This window comes from Ambystoma mexicanum, chromosome 12, assembly GCF_040938575.1.
Source record: "Ambystoma mexicanum isolate Mex_15411 chromosome 12, UKY_AmexF1_1, whole genome shotgun sequence".
NCBI classification, from domain to species: Eukaryota; Metazoa; Chordata; class Amphibia; order Caudata; family Ambystomatidae; genus Ambystoma; species Ambystoma mexicanum.
The window spans coordinates 461,052,581-461,075,333 of NC_090936.1; the positions used below are offsets into that span (position 1 = coordinate 461,052,581).

At 46.3% G+C, this 22,753-nt stretch overlaps 1 protein-coding gene across 1 annotated transcript in view; it reads left to right on the plus strand.

The window, feature by feature from the left end:
* Positions 1–22,753, plus strand: part of LRP6 (LDL receptor related protein 6) — a 1,542,295-nt gene that overhangs the window by 985,585 nt on the left and 533,957 nt on the right. The gene's annotated exons all lie outside the window — the stretch shown is intronic.

The following is a 22,753-nucleotide window of genomic DNA, read 5'->3' on the forward strand; positions in this document are numbered from 1 at the left end:
GTTACTTTGATAAGTGGAAAAGATTTGTTATTTGGTGCCAGAATAAACAAGTCAACCAAGTTGATTGCACTCCTTCCAATATTGTCACCTACATGCTCCACCTGCTGGACGCATGGTTGGTATTTAATTCACTCAAGGTACACCTGGAGGCGCTATCAGCCTACACCACCTCCCATAACAAGGTGTCATGGTGGAAAGTGCCAGTTGTTAAAGCCTTTATGGAAGGGATAAAGAGACTCCACCCTCCAATTTCTAACCCACCTCCAGGATGGGACCTTAATGTGGTGCTTGCTAAACTCATGGGCCCCTCCTTTGAACCCATGCATAAAGCTAGTCTCAAACACCTGACTTATAAGACTGCCTTCTTAGTAGCCATTACATCCATAAGAAGGGTTAGTGAAATTCAGGCTCTGTCAGTGCAGGATCCTTTCTTTACTATACATAAGGATAAACTGGTTTTACGAACTCACCCTAGGTTTTCACCTAAGTTTATTTCCAAATTCCATGTTAACCAGTCCATTGAGCTACCAGCCTTTTTCCAAGAACCCAAAAGCTCTGCTGAGTTGAAACTACACACACTAGATGTGAGAAGAGCGGTCCTCTACTACGTAGACAAGACCACACCGCTAAGAAAAACAGATCAACTCTTTGTCTACGTAGCTACAGACAGAGGAGGAGATTGCGTCTCTAAAGGTGCCATCTCTAAATGGATAGTCAAATGTATCCTGTTGTGCTACTCCCTTTCAGAAAAGACACTGCCTTTTACGCCAAGGGCCCACTCCACAAGAGTTACTGGGGCCACTCTGGCTTTCATTGCAAATGTACTCCTTGACACCATTTGCAAAGCAGCTACATGGAGCTCTATTCACACTTTTACTCAGCACTACTGCATTGACACTCATTCCAAGACAGATACTCAAGTGGGACAAGCGGTTCTAAGACATTTGTTCGCTCATGACCCTTCTCACATCCCACCTCCTTCTTCTAACACTGCTCGTTAATCTATGCACAGCATGTGATCTAAGCAGATTCCGCAAGCCTCAGAAGGGATACATTACTCAACGTAATCATATTTCTGATGCTTGTATCTGCTTAGATTCACATGCGCCCGTCCTTCCTCCCCTCTGAGAGAAGGCGCATGGATGCTTGTAGTCTTATCTATCTGCTTGGATACTCTGTACTCAACGCTACTCCTCATGCTACCTCATGTCCGAAAAAATACAATCTGAGGGTCCTACACGCGTGAGGGATCATGGGTACAGTGGACGTCACACTAGGGATAGTATTACTGGCACGCCCTAGTTAGACGCTCCTTTTCGAGTTTCGAAAAACAAACTAATACTCCGCGGCTTCCACTAGATGTTGGCCAATGCACAGCATGTGAATCTAAACAGATACAAGCATCAGAAATACGATTACGGTGAGTAATGTATCCCATATACATCTCCAAACTGCACTCCAGGCGAGTAACAATCTCCACTGCATTGAGTCAAATTGAAAAAGCCAGACTCGCGTCGTAATAAATTACGAACTTTTATTATTAAAATATTTGTCAAACTGTTGGACAGCAACAAAAACAGAGGCAGGACGCCATGGGGCACATCCCACTGCACACAAATCGTTTTGCGCTCCCCTCGTTGCTTGTATATGTATCTATATCGGGCTTGCAGTGCTCAGAAGTAAGTGCACAGAACTAGAACAACCCATAGCTCTCAACTCTTGTATTAGGCCTAGAAAGGACAAGCTGCAGGCTCGCACTGGTCACGTTCCTTGTTCAAAAAGCCCACTTTCTGCACAACATGCCGTCTCTGCTTGAGCCCTGTTCCCACGAAAGTCCACTCCCACCTCGTCCCTTTAGTGTTGTGAATATTTATTATCTTTCACCGGAACGCGCCCTGCAAAAGCGTAAAATGGCACTAGGCTCGGCGCTGTGTCAATTCCTCTCAACTAACCTGCCTGGAGGCCTCACCCCCACCCAACCAGGCCGGAGCCAGCCTTGCCCCATTGCATCGACCCCCACACCTTTGTGTTCCTTGACATGCATGCAACCCCCAGGTCCCAAACCGCAAGTGTCCGCAAGAGATCTAAGCATGCGCGGCTATATTTCTTCTAGGCAACAACACATACCCCATTTAACACTAGGTACTAGGGGGGATAAATTAAAGATCAAACTCCAGGGTGTAGACCTTGAGTGCGGGAACTGTGGGATTAATGAAGCCCTGAATGTGTGGGTCAGCCTGACTATATTTTAATCTCCCTCTTCCTTGGCACCACTTCCTGTGCCACCCAGGTGCCTGCCACAAATGTCCAGACATAGCATGTTTAGCGTAGATGGAAACAATGACTAATGCGTGACCCGACCTTGACTGCGAGGATGAGCCCAGCTGACCCACGTGGAACCTGATTGGTGGGAGAGAACTAGCCAATTACTGCCTGGCATCCCCTATGGAGCAGGCTCATGTGTCGGTTGCCTCCAAAAAGTGACACCCATTGTGTACCTTATGGATGACGTGCGTTTTGTTCTTAAGCCCATGTTTACAAGTGTTTGAGTTGGAGCGCTCTCGAGCAGCAGAGTCCTTTGCTGATATTTGTATTATGTACAATTAAACCTTGTTATCCTTGCATCGCTCTCTTGGCCTATTTCCCTAGCGGGTTGTTTTTGCTCTGGAGTGTGGGCCGGTGGGCGGAGGCAGGGTAGCGCATGCTCCCAAGGACGAAACCCCCCCCCCGGTGCATCTAAATTTAAAGGGGAAGACAGTTTTTTCTGGGGAGACATTTTCTGTTTCCCGTCCCTAGCGAGGGACGCCCATAGAGTATGGAGGAAAGGGAACTATGGACTAGGAGTACGTTAGTCAATACAGTGAGTAACTTATAATTTCTCCACTCCATACAAATGATGCATTGCCTGTGAAGCGCACACTGACACTGTTATATAATATGCCATTCCATACAGATGGAATCGAACTTGCCAACAAAATTAGCTTTAGACTCATGGTCATGCATGATAAACACAAGGAACTATACACCAATGGATTGTTGTACTGATTCTGCACATCATGTGAAAAATGCTGCAATGTATATTAAGGAAAAATCGGCGTGTAATATTGAAATGTGCATCTTTTTAAAATGAAAGGGATATTGAGAGCTAAGTTAATCATTTTCAGAAGCCAATATGCACTGTATCCTGTTTTTATACAAATGACATTTATAAATTATTTGATTGCATCTGTAAATTAAGGCCTGTAATATGGGGCCCATTTAATGATTTGTAAGAAGTTTTTTATATGTGCATCTTTTGTCAAAGTTTACCTTTATCCATCCCCTTCTTTCCTCTCCCCTTTGCATTATTTTTCTCCTGATTTTTTAGAACTCCTGTTTTTGCTATAGGTGTGCTGTACTTAGCATTTTATGTTTATATATTGCATCTTTAGTTCTTGGTCTTATGAGACTTTGTAATTGATGCATTTATACATACATTTAAAAAAGAAAAGAAATGAAGGCCTGCATGCTTTTAACTGCGCCAGGAATAGAAAATTGTATTTTAGAATCTTAGAAATAATTAATACGTTGGATTTACTTTCATTACAAATAGTCTGCTTCTTCTTTATGTTCTTGCCCAGAGTTAAGTAAGCTTATTGCAGGGTAACTGGAATTTAGATTTGTAAGCAAAAACCATTATTTTATGGCCCATAGCTTGTCAAGAGTCTGCTCCCTGTTAAAACTAGACCTCTGATTCTGCCCCTGATAAACCTATTAAGCAGGGTTCTATCAACAGTCACACCCTCAAACCTTGAAAAATACTGAATAAATAGAAGTTAATAAGTGTTTTCAATGGTCTCTAGTTTACATTGACTCGCAGGTCGTAATTTGATTATAGTCTTTTTTTTTTTTCCCCGATAACAATGGATCGAACAGTTGAGCTTCACTTGGATTTCAAACATGGGATTTTAACTTGCCCATTAAGTACATCTGTGCTGAACAAATGGATGTCTTCAACCCTAAGAGGTTAGCTTTTCAAGGGAATAATTAAGCTGAAATGAGTCCTCCATGTACACAATCAACAATATATTAAACTCCTGGTCACTTCAAAATTGTGGCTTCACAACGATTTGATCTACTGGAAAGACAAAGGTAGTTTTGGAATCTGGAGCACCTGCCCTACAATATGGGAATAAACATGATTTCTGAGGCTGGGGAATGTGCTTCGATTCACATGCTTTGCATTGGCTGCCATCAAGTTGTTGGTGAGAGTATTATATTCTTTTCAAATTCGAAAAAAAGGGGCATCCATAGGGTGGCACTTGTTGCACTATCCCTGTCCTACTTGTACGAGTAGCCATGATCCCTCACGTGTCGACATCCTGAGATTTTTTTTCAACTATTAAGGTTGGAACAAAACGCAGAGTTCCCTTACTTATACTTCGAATGAATAAGCTCCCTCGAGTGGTTTTCGAAGCTGAAGAGGTTTCCCAACAGCATCTGAGAACACATCAGAGACTATTTTGTTCGAGCTCTTCAGTCCGGAGGAGGTGCAATTTGCCAATGAGACGAACAGTAGGAAGATTGTGGGAGGGACCCATTAGATGACATACTTTCCATACATTTATAAAATGCCTCTCTACTCAAATAGTTTACACACTTGAAGCTCGCCCGTATGGTCTGGCTTCCATGGAGAACACATTCGCATTTTGCCTTTTGTGCAACTCAACCATAGTTGTAATCATTACAGCAGGTAAGCATTCAACTAATGCTGTTTTTAGAAGTACTCTTGACGGAGCCGACCGAACAGGAGGAATAATAGCAGAGGCTACCATCATTAAAATCATGCATAGCTTCGGGGGGGTCTGGTTTTAAGCTGGAAACCTAGGTACATTTATTCGAGAATCCAGTCATAAACACGGTCAGTCCTAGCACTAAAGATTGGTCACTGGTGCATTCAAAGAGAAATTGACATGCAAGCACATGTTCCATGGATCACTTCCCACCTTGGCTTGTAGCAGGAGCTCCTTGGCCCGCCAAGGCATGCCTAAGACTGCAGGAGTAGTCCCCTCCCACGACGGATCCAACGGTGCAATAAGGATCAAGGTAAACTTGCCAGGCTTTCTACATCGCACCCTCTGATTTTGAGCCCACTGAGATCTTCCACTATTTTATATAATCACCACGACATTCTATGAAGATCTAACGTCCAGGAAGTGGCGAGCACCAAATTTTTACCAGCAATTTTAAATGTGTCCCGCGTCGCTAAAATGGCCGCTGCCGACGCATAAGCAACGATCTACCCAGCACCTCGAGCCTGCCTCACCCGATTGGATAGGCTGCATGCCTTAACCAATCCAGGCTCACCGGCAGGCGAGAGCAGGCCACAAACAAGGCACTCAAAATGGCACCTGTCCTGTTCCTGTCCCGTACTGCCCGTCGCCCTCGCCAGAACCCCTGCTCTAATCCTTGCCAAGCTCATAACATTGTCGCCCTGATGTTATCCTCGCGCTGCTTGAGCACTGGTCACTGGGCCGTAAATGCCCTCTCTCTGAAAGACTTCCTTGAGAGCGCACCAAACTTTTCTGTGTATAGACTTTAAGAAGGATTTGATGCAATGTTTACAATTATGCCAAACACAGTATGTACATACTCATTAGTGTAACATTACTTGTTCCTAGCAAATGCAGCTTGTGCCCGTTAATCCATCAGAAGCATAATAGACCTGTCCTTCCTTCATAAGCGCACTTCCCAATGTGACCGATCGGATCTGTAGCCACTCAGCAGTATTCATGCTTTACAATGTGCCCGATCGCAAGCGCAGCTACATCGCTAGTATAACTTGCTAATCTCAGTATGCATACGCTTCACACTGTGCCCGATCTTAAGCGTAACTACCTTGCTAAACTAGCCTACTCGCTTTAACATCTTTGTGTATATGCTCCATCCTATAGAACACCTTTCTGATCTAATGTATCGCCTCTCAGTGCCTGATCCTTGTTCCGCACAGGTGGAAATATAACCATGGGATAAATCTGCACATGCATAGTTAGTGCCCCTCCTTAGTACCCCTGCAGCACCTGTACCATGATATACAGCTTGAACTACCTTACCCGTAAATGCAAGCCTAGCTTCTTGTGCACTTATCCGCCTAGATAAACTTATTCTACATTGCCTCCCGTTAATAGGGGACTACGGGACCAGCCCATTTCGCATCTGTAACTGACTAATACATGTGGGAACAGTTCATTTTGCTTGTAACCAAGCTAACGTGGGACTGGCCCATTTGACCTGAATGCAACCATGCTAATGTGAGACTAGCCTATTTTTGATTTGCAACTACCCTATTGTTGTGGAACTAGACTATACTACCTTTACATGCCCTACCTATGAGGGACTAGCCTATTTTTGATCTTGTATGCGAGACTAGCCTACTTGACTGCTACCATCTCACTAATGAGGACTAGCCTATTTGTTTAGCATCTGCCTTGCCCATATCGTACTATCCCCTTCTGATTGACAATACACAAGTCCGTACTGAATACCAAATATTGCAGCCAAACAAAACTATGCACACCAGAAAGTCCCAACTGACCAACACACGACTGTCACTTCTTTGCACTCTCGCGATAATGGCCTGCATCAATTTCATACCCTGCTCCTTGCAGGACAGAAATCAGACTTTGAGTAAGACTATCCCGGCTTCACGAGCTAAAGACAAACCGAATCAGGCTCCAAAACCCCCATCTCAATCATAAACAACCGCCATAGATCAGGAACCCTCTACATCAGCTCTAGAAGCCTTGCAAAAAACACAGAACTGCGCCATCCCTCCTTCTTCCCAAACGCAGACCCTCCCCTCCCCAAGGGCAGAACAAGATCACAACAATCTCAGGGGCTCTTATTAACGCAAGATCTCTCTTGGCACCTACTACTGAAATTGCAGATATATTATCCATTGATGACTGGCTCCATGATGCAGCAGGCCCTGCCCTCGTGCTAGCTATACCAGATAACTACCAAATACTTAGAGTAGACAGACCCAATCCAGAGGAGGCGGCCTAGCTATTATAGCTAAAACAAATCTGGCAGTAAGACTAACCACACCTCCCCAAATAAAATCTTGTGAAATACTCTCAGCCAAATTACCTATATCCAGCAACCGTACGCTAACTATCTTGTTATATAGACCTCCAGGACCAATGGGCACCTTTAAGGAGGACTTATCGAGTTTCCTCACCAACAACACTAAGGATTCTACATAGCTTTTACCCTTAAGAGACTTCAATTTGGTCTTCAACGACCCTGAGGACAAACATGCCTAATCAGTTGAAGCTATCTTCATTGAACATGGCCTTACCCAAACAGTTCTTGCTTCTACTCGCACCAAAGGGAAAATACTAGAGTGGGTTGCAAACTTGAACTGCACTATCGCTAAAATAGCACCACAACCCTGGCCTGACCACCACCTAATTGGCTTCTCTTCCACAATAGAGCCCCAAAAGCAGAAAACCATAGACTTGGTACCCCCGCTCCCGACTAGAAGTAAAAGATTCTACAGCCGAAAAATGACTCCCTCACCTCCTCCCTACCCTCATCTCGCTCACTTACAACTCCGACCCTAACATACTAGTAGAGACCTTCAACAACACTATGACCAAGGCTATTAACATCATTGCGCCAGTCAAACTACGTAAAAGTAAACAGAAAACCCACCTTAACACCTGGTTCACCCCCCAGCTTAAAGAATTACAACTTCCAAGCTATATGGCGACATTCCCCCTTGGACGAGAACAAAGTCCAATTAACCAACTTTGCCAATATGTATAAAATAGAAACGATCCTCACCAAATGGAATAAGTTCAATGACAGAATTTCCAAGGCCAATTCCAACACCAAGGACCTATTTGCCATCCTCCGTGAAATGGAAACCCCTATTCCACCTACAGACAATGTCCCTAAAGATGAGCAATGGTGCACTAGCATTCACAATGCTCTATCTAACAAAATAGCTACTCTTCAGACCAAAATAGCCAACAAAAAAGCATCCCTGCTCTCCACTGAGATCCAACCCACCCGACCTACTGTAATACTTAGCACCGACGCACCTTTCAGATTCACTAAAATCTCTATACTAGAAACTGAAAGTCATATCTCTGAAGCCCTCAAATTGTCAGGGTGATAGCTGTCCGGCACAAATAATCACTGATGCAGCTAGAGATTTAGCGCTGTTTATCTCTAAACTAATTGATGCCTCATTCAAGACCAGCACAATCCCAAATAATCTCAAAGAATCCTGGGTTCTATTTTTACTGAAGAAACAGGCCCTAGACACGTCCATCTCGACCAACTACAGACCGATTACCACGGTCCCTTTCCTCCTTATAATAATTGACAGAGTAGCTTATCTCCAAATTAAGAACCATCTTGAAGCCAACCACTTACTAGGCTCCCGCCAGTCTGGATTCAGACCACAACATGGTACGGAAACTGCACTAATTGATTCAAAGACTCAAATCGACGAGTTGAAGGACAAAGGTAAAACAGCTATGCTACTCCTCCTTGACCTATCGGCAGCCGTTGACCTGGTGGATCACGCAGTGTTATGCAAACACCTGGCGTCAGCCACCCATTTCTCGAGTGATGCTATAGCATGGGTACAATCCTTCCTAGCTAACCATATGATGAGTGTGTTCTCCCCCTCAGCATCCGCAGACCCAAGTCCAAATTACCTGTGGTGTTCCACAGGGATCATGCGTCTCACTGACAATGCATAACATCTTTACCAAGCCACTCTTTGACAGATTAGATAGACTGGGTGCCACCTACACTAATTATGCAGACGATACCCAGAGCCTCATACCCCTTTCGGGCAATTTTGTCAAAGACCCGGCTCTGGTAAACAGGATATTCCTCCTCATTCAGGCATGGATGGCATCACATGGCCTCTGCCTGAATGACGACAAAACCGAGATCCTGATATTAGGCTCTGACGCTAACCTAAAAAAACAAACGCCAGCTGCGCTGCATTCAATATTGGCGGCAATGTAATTAAAGCAGTAACCGAGGTAAAAACACTAGGATTTTACCTTGACTCTACCCTATCTCTAAAGAAACAAGTCCGTGCCATGGCATCAACCGCCTATACCTACAAACCTATTAGGGCTTGCAGACCCTTATTTTCCAGATCTAGCTTTATCACACTCGCCAAGGCACTAATAATGTCCAAATTAGACTACTGCAACGCCTTATACACAGGAGCAAACAAATCCTAGATAAAATGCAAACATTACAAAATAATGCCCTCAGAGCAGCTCTGAACATACTCAGTAGAGAGCACATCTCCAACATTAGAAGAGACCAGCACTGGCTAAAAATCAGCGACAGGATCCTCCTCAAAACTGTATCCCTCACCTTCAAATGTCTGAACAAGCTGCACCCCCATATCTCAAACAGAATGATTAGAAGAAATGCCCTACCAGATCATCTAACTCACATTGTTAAGAAATTCACAGATTCAAACTATCCAAATCAGGCGGAGCCAGTTTTCCTGTTACAGCAGCTCTATCATGGAACGCACTCCCCCTAACCCTCAGAATTGAGCAGCCATACCCTAGATTTAGAAGCAATATGTTAAACTGGCTTCGAGCTAATGACAACTATTGCTTGTTTTTCTGTACCCACCTGTGCACTTGACTTCTCGATGACTCATCTAAATGTACCACGCTGTTGAATTGACTACTGCACTTGTTTTGTATGCTACTCCCTACCCATTGCACTCCCAAATCCTAATACTGTACCTATTTACATGTTGTAACCAAGCTTCAAGTATACTTGTATCTGTTGCACCCAGCTACCCGAGGGTTTGGTGCGCATTACCAAATAAACAAACAATTGTCTATTGTGCAGTTTAAGCAGAATGCATGTATTGGAATAAGAGTGGGAACTTGGCACCAGTACACTTACACTGAAACAGAGTTTTTCAAAATGGTGCAACCCATCAGTGGACATGTTCGCAACAGCACAAAACTAAAACTTGCCCCCTGCACCCGACACACCTACTCTACAAAGTGGCCCACAAGTTACTTCTAAGTCATGCAACAATGTTGTACACGGCAACCTTGGTACCCCCGCTTACTGAACATGTCTCTCTGCCTGCCAGTCAAACTACATCTTTATCACAATCTAAACACCTACAGATAATGCATACACACCCACAAACAACCTATTTGCCAGCTTGGTTCCTGAGGTCATAGATCTCAACCACTTAGTTACCTCCACGTTGTATGAATATATTGTGTGAGGCAAGGAAAACCTAACACCGGACATTGCTACTACAGTAAGTGGAAAATTATTGGAATTTGGTGTAATCAGAAAAACAAAAATTCCAGTGACTGCACAGCTGTGGACATTTTTTACTCATCAACTCTTCCTTCTTGTTTCAGGTCTTGTTTTCAATTCACTCAAAGTACATTTAGCTGATTGGCAGTTTACACCACGTCTCAACACAAGTTATCTTGGTGGACGGTTCCAGTAGTTAATGCATCCACACCGCTGTGACACACCACCCACCTGTTTGGGATCTCTGTTAGCAAACTTAATGGGGCCTTCATTAGAACCAATGTATAAGGCACCATTAAAAGAGCTTTCATGGTGGCCACCAGGGGGCGTGCTGATGGTAGCTGCCTGACTGTGCGTCTCTCCCACAGCTGACCCAAAAAGTGAGAAGAGCCCCCCCACTTAACGCCCACCCCCTCGGCCCCCCCCTGGAGCAATCAACCCGGTGCTGCTGGAGATCTGCAGACCCCCCGACCTGGAGGAGAACCAGAGTGAATCCGTGCATTGCTCGACGAGCACTCGGTGGAGAAGTCCCGGCCGAAAACTAAAGTGCTCTGTCCCGGCAGTAATGTGGAGCACAGCAACTGTGTGAGACAGCCAGGCCCGTGGGAGGGACAGCAGGAGGAATGAGCCCACAGGCGTCTATGTGGGCGAGTCCCCCCTGCCCCTCCCGGGTCCCACCTGGGCTGCATGAGCTGCCCCCCGATGCTCTGAGCCTGCATCGGGGGACTGAGCGATGCACTTGAGATCCCAGCGTTGCACACAAGGTGTTGCGGGCGGAATCAGGAGGAGCAGCTCCACAGAGTCTGCCCTCCACAGGAATCTCTGGGGCAGGGTGAGGCCCTGTGGCTTTGGGACCCCTCACCCATGGTTTTTCAGGACTTGTCCTCTCTGAACCTTACCAAGAGAAGGCTTTGCTCACCCCTCGCCAAGTGGTTAAATGAGAAAGGGGTCAGATACAGGTGGGGGCTCTTGTTTTGCATCACTTTTGAAATGGATGGGTACAAATAGACTTATCACAGAGGAGGACATTCCCAGGGTCACCAGGGAGATCATGGGAGACGCTGAGACGACACACACCTCGAAGGAAAAGGAAAAGACGACGAAGGACATTGGCAGACTAAGGGCTCGAGTAGGAGACTTATTCCATGATCTCGGATGTTCAGGAAGCTGAACTTTCATCCTCCCCCCCCCCCCTCCACCCCCCTCCCTGGGGTGTAGGCCTTACCTAACACTGGGTCATGTCTATACGATTAATATTTAAAGGAGCGGGAGCAAAATTCAGGCCCCCCCCAGAGGGGGTGGGGGCGTCTCGGTTATGGTTTGTTTGAAACCCATTCATGTAATGTTGGGAATGGATTCTTACGGGGGATGAGCAATTCTGGGAGTTGTATTTGATGTTTTTTGAGAAACTGTTAGCGAGGGGGGGGCAGGATGGAGGGCTCTAGAACAAGTTGCTTGACGAGAAAGGGATCAGACCGAACGGGTGCCATATGTGGTTCGGTCTCAACCTGGTGACGTTAACTGGGGAGACCCGGGCAACCTGAGGGGATGGACTTTGGAAAGGTGGTGGAAATGGTACCTTGGTACGGGCTTTCTCCCTATTGTCAGCCTTTTACGGCATGGTTCGCACTGGCATACGTAGGCCTCCTAGGTGGAAAGAGTTAGGCTGCCGAAGAGGGATAACGTGATGGCCACAGTGGAGATACCACAGGATGGCTGCTTAAGGGTGGGTACTTTGAATGTAAAATAATTGAACTTGCCCACAAAAAGATTGGTTGCAAGGGAATTCCGGAGGTCGGAATTATTCATCCTGTTTCATTCACTATAGGGGAAGAAAGAAGAATTCCAAGTGGGTTATTTGGCCTGCAATACTGGGTTCAGGTCCTCTTGGGAAAGCGGGGTGCGTATTCTTGTTAATAAGGCTCTCAAGATGGAACTGACCAAGGTCTGGTCTGATGTGGAGGGAAGGGCTCTGTTGGTCTCGGGCACCATTAGGAAGGTGCGTTTTATGTTTGCCACTGTCTATGCCCCAAACCAGGGACAGTTAAGATTTTTGAAAGATACCCTTCCGAAAATATTGGTAGAAAGCACAGGGCATTTTATCACAGGAGTTGACTTCAATATATGGGCCGATATTCAGTTAGACAGACCAGGGCGGCATGACAGGGAACAGGACTTGCCAAGACTAGGCTATCTGGATTTCCAGGAGTCGCTGGACCGGTATGCGTTGAGAGACACATGGTGCCACTTCCACCCACAGGGAAGAGGTTATGCATTTTATTCGCCTCCACACGGAAACGTACACCAGAATGGATTACATCTATATTTCTAGAGACCTATGGGAAGAAGTGCAGGGCTCTGCGATCATTCCGATTTCCTGGGCCGACCATGATATGGTGATGTTGAATTTACTGTATCGGGGTGACTTCCAGAGGTGCGAAATGGATGTGTAACTAATCACTGTGGAAGGACCCTGTATTCCATTCGGCGATGGGCAAGGAAATTGTGGAATACTTTCAAACAAATCACACAGAGGAGGTAGAGAAAATTATTGTCGGAAGCAGGGAGTGCTTCCTGGTGAGGGATCTTGATTGGGGAAGTGCTGAGGAAGAAAAGGGAACAGTCATGATTTGCAAGAAGGCTGAGGGAAGAGATAAAACAACTGGTCAAAAGGGTGCAGGAGTTGTCTGGGAGGCGAGAGAAATGCATACTGGAGGCAAGGGGGGGGGGAGGAGCTGTGCTTTCTGGAAGAGGGCAAAATATTTAGAAACCTACAATTTCTGAAACAAGTTTTATGAGGGGGGACAAAGCGGACGCACTCTTGGCTGCTAGACTAAGGGGGCAGCAGGCATAAAGATGGGTTGCAGATATCGAAGGGGTGGAAGGGACAAAGGAATCTTGGAGGCATTCACAGCTTCTTATGAGAAACTGTACGAGTCAGAGGTGGAACCCAAGGCGGGTGACAGACATGTATCTTTTTTTTTTGTGTCCACAGTTTACAGAAAACCTTACACAACATAAAAACAGTATAAAACAAGAAGTAGAAAAGAGTCATATAATGTATATAAAACATCAAATAATAAACATACAGGTTGTAAATCGGATGAAATACGGATGAAATACTGCAGAATGATCCACATGATTAACACAATACAACTTATCAAGTTCCAAAGAAGTTTGGTTAATCTTTGGTATAGCAGTATCTAACATAGTCTGATTATGAACTAAGATTCATTTCTTCGAATGCCATTGTAACCGACGAAAGGAACTCATTAAGGGCCAAAATCTAATAAATACTCGTGCCCCACATACACCTACACCAAAATAAGTTTGCAGAGTCCTCCATGTTTTTATCGAATTTATCCATGAGACTATTCAAACGCAAAGCATCAAAATGGAGGCAGATGATGACTATATGTCTCAGTCTCAAGAGAATCCTTGTCGCCACAAAATCTACAATGGTAAGATGTGGAGTTACTGACCGGATGATTAGAGAGAACCATCCAGTGCTTGGTCCTCAAGTGTGGGAATCAAGTTAAGCCTAAAGTGCATGTATGTCATACGTACATTAGCACATGGGAATCTTTGGAGGTATAAAGGTATACACTCCCTTGCGTGCACATAGTTAGAGAATTCCCTATAGGTAGAGTACGTGGCAATACAGTCTGTCTCCACCCAATCAACCCTAAACCTTTCCTCTTAACAATCCCCTCTCGTTGCACAAGATCTTCTACTGTTGGCTCAATTGAGGCCAGTGCACATTTCATCCTTGCACAAAATTCTAGCATAGAGGAAACAGATTGGTCTTGCATTACCAACCCAAGAGTCTCATAGAGTGAATTTTTAGGGGAATCATTTTCCTAAAGGTGGTAAATTGCTTCCAAACATCTGGCTTTCAGCGATATAAGACAAAGCTCATATCTCAGAACAGCATTCGGTATGGCCATAGGCAGGTCCAACAATTCCTTCCATAATTTCCCTTGTATCTTGTTCAGGGTGTCACCCATGTCATAAGTGGATAAGTCAAGACCATATAAAATGATGGGTTAAAATTTGGCAAGATAAGCAGTGGACATTTACATACTTTGTTTCAAAAATTCCAATTGAACTTTAAGTTTGTAAACCTTATCAACAAGACTGTTTTTCCAATATTCAGAACTGTCCCAATTAGTCAAATTATACCCAAAATAAGTAACTGCCTTGACCTGATCCACTTTTTCCTGACCCATCATTTAGGCGAAGGTCTTAACTCTTTTCCCCCTGGAGAATACAAGAACCTGTGACTTAGATGCATTAGGAGGAAGGTTGTTGGTCACAGCATAGTTGTAAAAAAGCTGCATTTTCCTCCTAAAGCCTTGTGGACCTCTATCTAGGAGGATGAAGTAATCCATGAATGCCATCCATCCTATCCTAATACTCCCCAACCTGGTGGGTGCGATGGAAGGAGCCTGCCACAGTCCCTCCACATCACACACATAGGTTGAAGAGTATAGGAGCCAGAGTGCAACCTTGTTTTACCCCAATATACGCAATCCTCTCCTGCGAAAGTAACCCCTCCTTGGTAAATCGCATACCGATAGTAGTGCGAGTATCCAAAAGTGCGAGGAGCTGGACAAGCTTATGCGGGATATTCATATTAATAATTTTGGACCGGAGTCTTGACCTGATTACACCATCAAAAGCACTCGACATGTCCAATGAAGCCAAAAGGACACCCCCCCCCCCACACGCGTGTTATGTACAAAGTGTCTCAATACAGTCGTGTTTAGGGCAGTACCCATATCTGCCCTGAACACCACCTGAAATTTACTCAATAAAGAGTTCTCCTTAACCACCCGATTAAGGTCCAGGAGAAGCAAGATGGAGAAAACTTTACTCGTCGCACCTGTAAGCGCTATAGGTCTTTAATTGTGAGGATCGAATACATCACACTTCTTATGGATGGGAACAATAATAGACTGGACCCAAGTAGCAGGAACAGTATGGGTCTCAAAGATGTAGTTAAACATGGGCTTTAAAAATTTTGTTTCGTTTATTTATTTGTATTGCGCGCCTGGCCCTGGGGCATCTGGGCGCATTGCTTAGGTGTACATAAGTTACATATTCTAGTCATTAAATGGTACAAAAAACACTAAGTAACAGCAGAGTACAATGATGCAGCTAAGCGAAGACAAGGTAATAAACGATCAAATAGGAATAAGATTACAGGTTTACGAAGTGTTTACAAGATTACATAGGAGTACAAGAACAGGTAATGCAGTAAATTTACAAGATGAAACAAGTAACCGGATGGGACCGGGTTAGGGCCCCATGCTGACTATCAGTTATTTATCCTAGGCTAGTGGCCACTTGATCCTGCTCAAGAAGCCAGATTTTGGCTTTACTCTTGAATGAGTGGTGGGAAGGTTAAGCTCTGAGTGCATTAGGGAGTGCGTTCCAAAGTTCAGCTGCTAGAACTGGTAAAATGGACCCCTCCCGCCCCCCCCAGCCCCCCCGCCCCTGCTTTATGCAGCTTAAATCTAGGCCTGGACAAGGAATGGACTTGGGCAGCTCTCGTACGGCGGGTCGAAGTGTGGGCAAATAATAGATTGGCTAAGTAATCGGGGGCGAGGTTGACCCCCGCCCCCCACAAATCCCTAACTGCAGAACACGAGGAGGTATGAAATCCTTCAATGGGGGGATGAGCCAAGGGCATGGTTTCTTGGAACATATAGATACAGGGAAGACCATTAGGAGAAGATTTAGTCATACAGTGTGTCAAATTAGCTCCTCCACATACATTCCACTAGATCAGTTTGATCTCAAAGGTGTTGTGCACAACTGGTTCCTTGTTTAATGTTCACCAATGACTCAAGCGCTGGCTGGATCCAAGACCAGTCTTGCCCATTATTTAAAAGATTGGTAATCAAAGCCAATGTTGAGTTCAAATCTTGTGTAGATTGTATGTTGGGCAGTCCCACTACCTTAGGTGATGGTGTACTAGGGTCTTTTTTTTTTTTTAAACATGTTTTTATTAAGTTTCTATTGGCACAGTGTTATACCTTACAAGGTTCAAACTTCATTCAAAGAAAACAAAGAAACCCCCTCCCAAACCTGCATAACTCAGTCTGTGTATGTTTTATTTCGGAGATCTTTTCCTCGTTCACGTGAATAAGTCCAATAGTCTTATATTGTGTGGGCACCATTGTTCTTTATATTCTTTTTGAAGGAATTCCAATACACTTCCCCAGTCCTCTCGGAATTTCCCATGATCTCCTTGGATGTTATACGTTATTAGTTCTAGAGCCAGGTGTGACCAGACCCTTCGTGTCCAATCAACGACCAGTGGTGGGGATTCGTGTTTCCAGTTCCTTGCAATTTCCAACCATGCACCTATTAGGAGGCTCATAAAGTTTCTTTTCTGCAGGGTAGTTAGTGTTTTGTCTTTTGGATCCCAAAAGCCCCCTAGCCATATTTCTTCTCCCAGGTGTTCTGTTCCCTGGAACATTCCCCTCATTTGATTCTTTATCTCTCCCCAGTATGGTCTTATCCTCGGGCAGTCCCACCAGATATGTTTCCAATCTCCCAGCCCGCCACACTTTCTCCAACAGATATTCGGGGAGGTAGCATACATTTTGTTCAGTTTCTCTGGTGTATAGTGCCATTGCACCATCATCTTCACCCACATTTCTCTCGTTTGAATGGCTCTTGTCAATTTTGGCATCAAGCCCCACAAGTATTCCCACCTTTCTTTGGAGAGTGCGTAGCCCAGGTTTTTCCTCCCATTTCTTCATGTAAAGCCATGTGGTAGGTTCCTTCTGTGCATTAATAAATTTGTAAGTGTTGGAAACAAATTTTCGGGATCCAGAGTGCGTCATGATGTAGTTCTCAAAGGGGGTCAGGTCCCTGGTCGATGCTTCCTTTATTCGGGGAGTGTTCAGCCAATGATGTATCTGATCATATTTATATCTGTCTTTTGGTGTCAGATTCAAGAGAGTTTTGCAATCCTCGAAGGATCTGATCTGTTGATTCTGTTGCATATCTACCACCATCTTGCACCCCCCTTCCTCCCACTTGCGAAAAGCTCCCCTGTCGATTCCCGGGGGGAATTCAGGGTTTCTGAATATTGGCATGAACGGGGCAGGATCCTTGGTCAAGGTTTCGTTTGTTGTGGCGGCGTCCCATACCCCCAGTGCCATTTTTATTGTTTCGCTAATGTGGGTGTTTGCATGTCGGAATCTTTTATTGATCCATAGCATGTGCCTGGCGGATGTTGTTGCTACCGCCCGATCCTGCCTCTCCCAGATTTTCTCCCCCTGTTCCGATATACAATCCCTCATGACCCACAGCTGGGCCGCTTCGTAGTATTTTTTGAAGTGTGGCATGGCACATCCCCCCCTCCTTCCTATGAGCTGTCAATACCGCATCCGAAATTCTTGGGGTCTTGTTCTGCCAGACATATTTGGAAATCGCTTTCCTAAGTGCTTTGAAGAAGGCCTGTGGGGGCTTTATCTGGAGGGCCTGAAACATATACATTAGTTTGGGGAGGATTGTCATTTTCACTGCTGTGATTCTCCCCCACCAGGGGGAAATCGCTAACGGGTTCCATTTTAGCAGGTCATTTTTAACTTTTTCTAGGATTTGCGGGTAATTGTGGAATACAATTTGTCTATGTGGTCTGTGAGGGTGATTCCTAGATATCTGACGCCCGAGGTGGCGATTTTCAGTTGACAGTCTGTGGCTACCGAGTCGATTTATTTTCCTCTATTCCCCACCAGAATCAACACCTCCGATTTTTGCCTGTTTATTTTCAGCCCTGAAATCTCTCCAAATCGTTCTATGGTTTTCATTAAGTGTGGGAGGGACTTCTCTGGGTCTCAGAGGGCCACCAACATATCGTCCGCATAGGCCACTGCTTTGTGGGTCATCCCCGCCATCTCTATTCCCTCCACCTCCGCCAAATCCCTATTTTTTGCCAAGAGAGCTTCCAAGTATATAGCGTATAGGAGGGGGGAGAGCGGGTACCCTTGCTTCGTCCCTCTTCCTAGGTACACTATGTCCGATAGCCCTCCATTCACCGCTATTCTTTTGGACGGGGAGTTGTAGTTGGCCCTGACCTTATCTATAAACCCCTTGCCCATTCCCATCTTTTGCAGAACCCGAAAAAGGTAAGACCACTCGACTCGATCAAACGCCTTTTCGGCATCTAGGGCTACCAGTGCTGCAGGGGTTTGTTTGATGCCTATCTTTTCTACTAGGTGTAGAACCCTTCTGATGTTATCGTGTGTCTGGCGGTTTGGAACAAATCCTGACTGGTCTTGGTGGATTAATCTGGGAAGTACTCTTGCCAGTCTGGTCGCTAAGATCTTCGTGTACAGTTTAGCATCCAGGTTGATTAAAGCTACAGGGCGGTAGGAGGTAGGGAGTTGCTCTTCTTTTCCCTTTTTATGAAAGACCAGCACTTTTGCCTCGTTCATGGATCGTGTCAGATCCCCCTTCTCCCCAAATTTATTGTACATGGATGTGAGTATCAGGGCAAGGCTATCCCTATATGTCTTGTAGTATATGGCGGTGTACCCGTCCGGGTCCAGGGCTTTGTTTTTCGGAAGGGACTGTATTGCTGCATGTACTTCTTCTGTGGTGATGTCCCTATCCAAGGCCTGTCTATCGTCTTCCGTCAATCCAAGGAGGTGAACCCCGGCCAAAAAGGCTTCCTGCAGGTCCTCCTTTGGGTGGTCGGAAGAGTACAATTTTTGGTAGTATCTGCCTAGTATCCTTCCTATTTCTTCCGTCTGTGTTCTAAGTTTGCCTGATTCTTCTTTCATTGCTCGTATTGTCTGGGCCTGCTGTTTCCCCCTCAGCTGTCTTGCCAGGAGTCTGTCTGCTTTGTTTGCCTTTACATAGTACCAGTGTTTTGTGTAGAGAAGTGCCCTTTCTACTTTTTTCGTTCTGAGTGTTTCCAATTGCCCCTGAACCTGTCTCATCGTGCGCATGAGTTTTCTGGTGGGCGTCTGAATCATTTCTGTTTGTATCGCTCTAATTTTCTCTTCCAATTCTTTTTCCCACTGGCAGTGCGTCTTCTCTTTCTGTGTTTTAAGCGCTATGAGATGTCCCCTAATGACCGCCTTGTTGGCGTCCCATAAAGTATCCATATTTGTTCCGGGGAGATTGTTAATGGCCCAGTATTCTATGATGTGTTCTCTTAGCGTCTGGCTCATCACCGGGTCTCTAATGATGTCCTCTCGGAGGCGCCAGTTCCATAAGCGGTGGCCATGTCTTAGCCAGATAATATCTGCCCACAGCGGACCGTGGTCAGAGAGTGTGATGGGTTCCATCTCGATCTGTTTTACCCTGCCCAGGAGCCCCGCTGATATCCATAGGTAGTCTATTCTCGAAGCAGTATTATGTACGTGTGAATAATAGGTTTTCTGTTGGGGGTTGCCATTCCTCCATGCGTCTGTCAGCCCTAGGTTCGTGAATTTCTGCTTTAAGTTTTTGGATGGGGTGTCTTGATCACGTTGTCTGGGTCCAGATCTGTCTAGGGAGGGGTCCCACGCCATGTTTAAGTCCCCCCCCAGTATGATGTCCCCAACCGCTTGCTGTTCTATTCTATTCAGGGAATCCCTCAGAAAACCCTCCTGACCCGTGTTGGGAGCGTATACTGTGGCCAAGGTGAGGGGCCTGCCTTCAATTGATAATGTTATTATTAGGCTTCTTCCCTGTTTGTCTCTCCAAGACGAGTTTACCTGTGCATGCAGGGAATCTTTGAGCGCTATCAGTACCCCAGCTTGTTTATCCTGTGCATTCACCTGATATATTTGATTGAAGCCCTTGAGCCGCACCTTTTGCTTATCCCGCTGTCTGTGTGTTTCCTGAAGCATTACGATATCATATGCACCTTGCCTGATGGAATGTTCCACTTTTTTACGCTTAATGGGGTAATTAGGCCTCTGACGTTGTGTCAAGATCTTTATTCCCATTGGTATTTATGGGCTATCTGGCATGTCCTATGATCCTTTCTCCCTTTTTCTGTTTTTGAGTTATGCTCGGTTTGTCCCCTGTCCCCAACGCCCCCCTCCCCCCCAAACTTGCGCTATCCCCAACTGGCGCCTTTCCCTCTTCCCTCCCCCAACAACCCTGAGGATGGCATGATTTCCTATTAACGCTCAGGCGTGTCGCCTTGTGCTTCATACCCTCTAACACTCTCAGGGACAACTTTGAAGGGGTTCCTAAACCCTTCCACATGACTTCTGTGCCCCCGGGTCTTACTCCCCTCCCGGCACCTGTTATATCGGACTCGCTTTTCCTGCAGTCATCTTATTGGCTCCTTGCGCACCACCTTGTCAAGCTTCTGGCTCCCCATTCCTGCCCTCAGTCGGTCTTCATTTCCTTTTGATGGGGCGCTGCACCCTTTTGTTTGTTTTCCATTCCCCCCTGCTCTTCCTCGCGTATGGGTCCGTGCCGCTTGCTTGTGGGGAGACATCGTCCTCCTGTAGATTTAATATGGTCAAACCTTCCTCTTTTGTGGTTATCCTTTTTTGTGCGCCGTCCCAGCTGAATAGGAGTCCAAATGGAAATGTCCACTTGTATTTAATTTGACGTGTAGTGAGTTCTTTTGTAATTTGGGCCATGTCCCTTCTTTTCTGGAGCGTTGATAGTGCAATGTCCTGATAGAAATGTACCTCCTCTCCATTCATTCGGATATGGTCCATTGCCCTGGCCTTCCGAAGGATTTGCTCCTTTTGTGCATATCTCGTGAGGGCCACCAGGACATCCCTCGGACGGTTACCTTGGGTCATCATTCTGTGTGGGCCCACCCTGTGTATTCGATCTACCCGAATTTCTTTTTCCTCCTGCAGGTCGAGGATGTCTAGGAAGACTTGTTGCACGGCTGATTTAAGATCTTTATCCTCAACCGACTCTGCCATGTTTTTGATCCTGATGTTGGACCTTCGCGATCTATTTTCTAAATCTTCACATTGGATCTCTAGATTATGTGTCTGACGGGCCAGATGTTCCTGCAGTTCTGCCATTTGTTGTGTTTCTTCCTCGATGTTCTGTACTACTTTCTCTAGGGTATCCGTTCTTTCACCCAGTCCATCGACTTCTGTTCTTAGTTCCTTGAGCGCTGATTTAAATTCGTTCTTCATGGCGTCTAGATGCGAGTTCATAGAGTCCATAAATTGCAGCTGGAACTCCCCGAACCACGATTTTAGGTCTTCCTTCGTGGCCATCTCGGCGTGGGGAGCGTCCACTCCCTGGGGGCCTCCCAATGGTTTGTGCGCTCCGGCCTAGTCTGGGTTCCCTTTGTCCCCCCCCCCCCAGAGGTGGACCAGGTTCTGGTCCTGTTTCTGCGTGTGGGACGAAGGGGTTGCCTGTTTTTGCTTCCCTCTCTGTGACATCTGGGCTCCCGGTTGCGGTGCAGGCTTTGTTTATTACTCCGGTAGGGGAAGCACGCCCCCCCCTCTCCGATGCGGCAGATTCCTCGTCCGTTGTGTTGCCTGTCCCCTGAAGATGGTATCGGAGGGGCCGTCGTGCCCCCGGGCTCCAGCGACAATGGAGAATCTCAAGAAGAGGCTTGTGGGTGCCGTTCCGTTGGTGGGGGCTCTCCCTGCGCATTTTCCTCTGGCGGGGACACCGATCGGGCCGCTGGGGGGGGCGGGTGGAGGAGGTGGTGCTTGGGGGGGCTTGCCGGAGCAGCCGTGTCTTCAGGCCTTACCTCAGCCGCCTCCTCGTCTGCGGCGTGTAGGCCTCGCAAGTGCGCCACCCGGGTCGGGCCGGTGGTTTGGGTGGATCTCTCCGTCGGGTCCTGGTTTTCTGGCCAGGGGGCGTTGTGTTGGTCCGTGGGCGTCCCCCCCCCCCCCCCGGCGGCGGGTAAGTCGTGTGGGGTGGGTTCTCCGTTGGTCCGAACGCTGCCCCTCCATGAGGACGCCGGCTGAAGTGGTCGGCGGGAGGCCCTCCCGCGTATTGATGCGTCTGCCATCGGGGTGATGCGCCTGGGGGAGCCATTCGTTTCCTGCCTCGGTGTGGTACCGGCGAGTGCTGCAAGGGCTCGGGGCCCGGTCAGGTCATTCGTGCGAGCCGGGTTTCTTTACCCGCTGCTGTGGCGCGGGAGGGGAGACAGAGCTCGACTCACACACGTCCTCCCTCCACGGCGGCCATCCTGAAGTCCTCGTACTAGGGTCTTTAAATGCAAGGAACGGTCTCGCCTCAGCACTTTGTAGTGTCACCAACTTGAATCCCAATGACTCTAAATTTTTCTCTTGTCTCCTCACCATATCAGCAACCATTTTAGAATGGAAATTGCTCACCATTCGCAGACTGTCAGTGATGGGTAGAGAAATAGCATCTACATCATCCGTCGTCCTGGTTCTCGAGGGAGGTCTTTTTAAAAATATTGAGTAAGTTAGTCCCGTTTAAGCTCATCTTTAAGTCACGCTTGTTATTATTGATC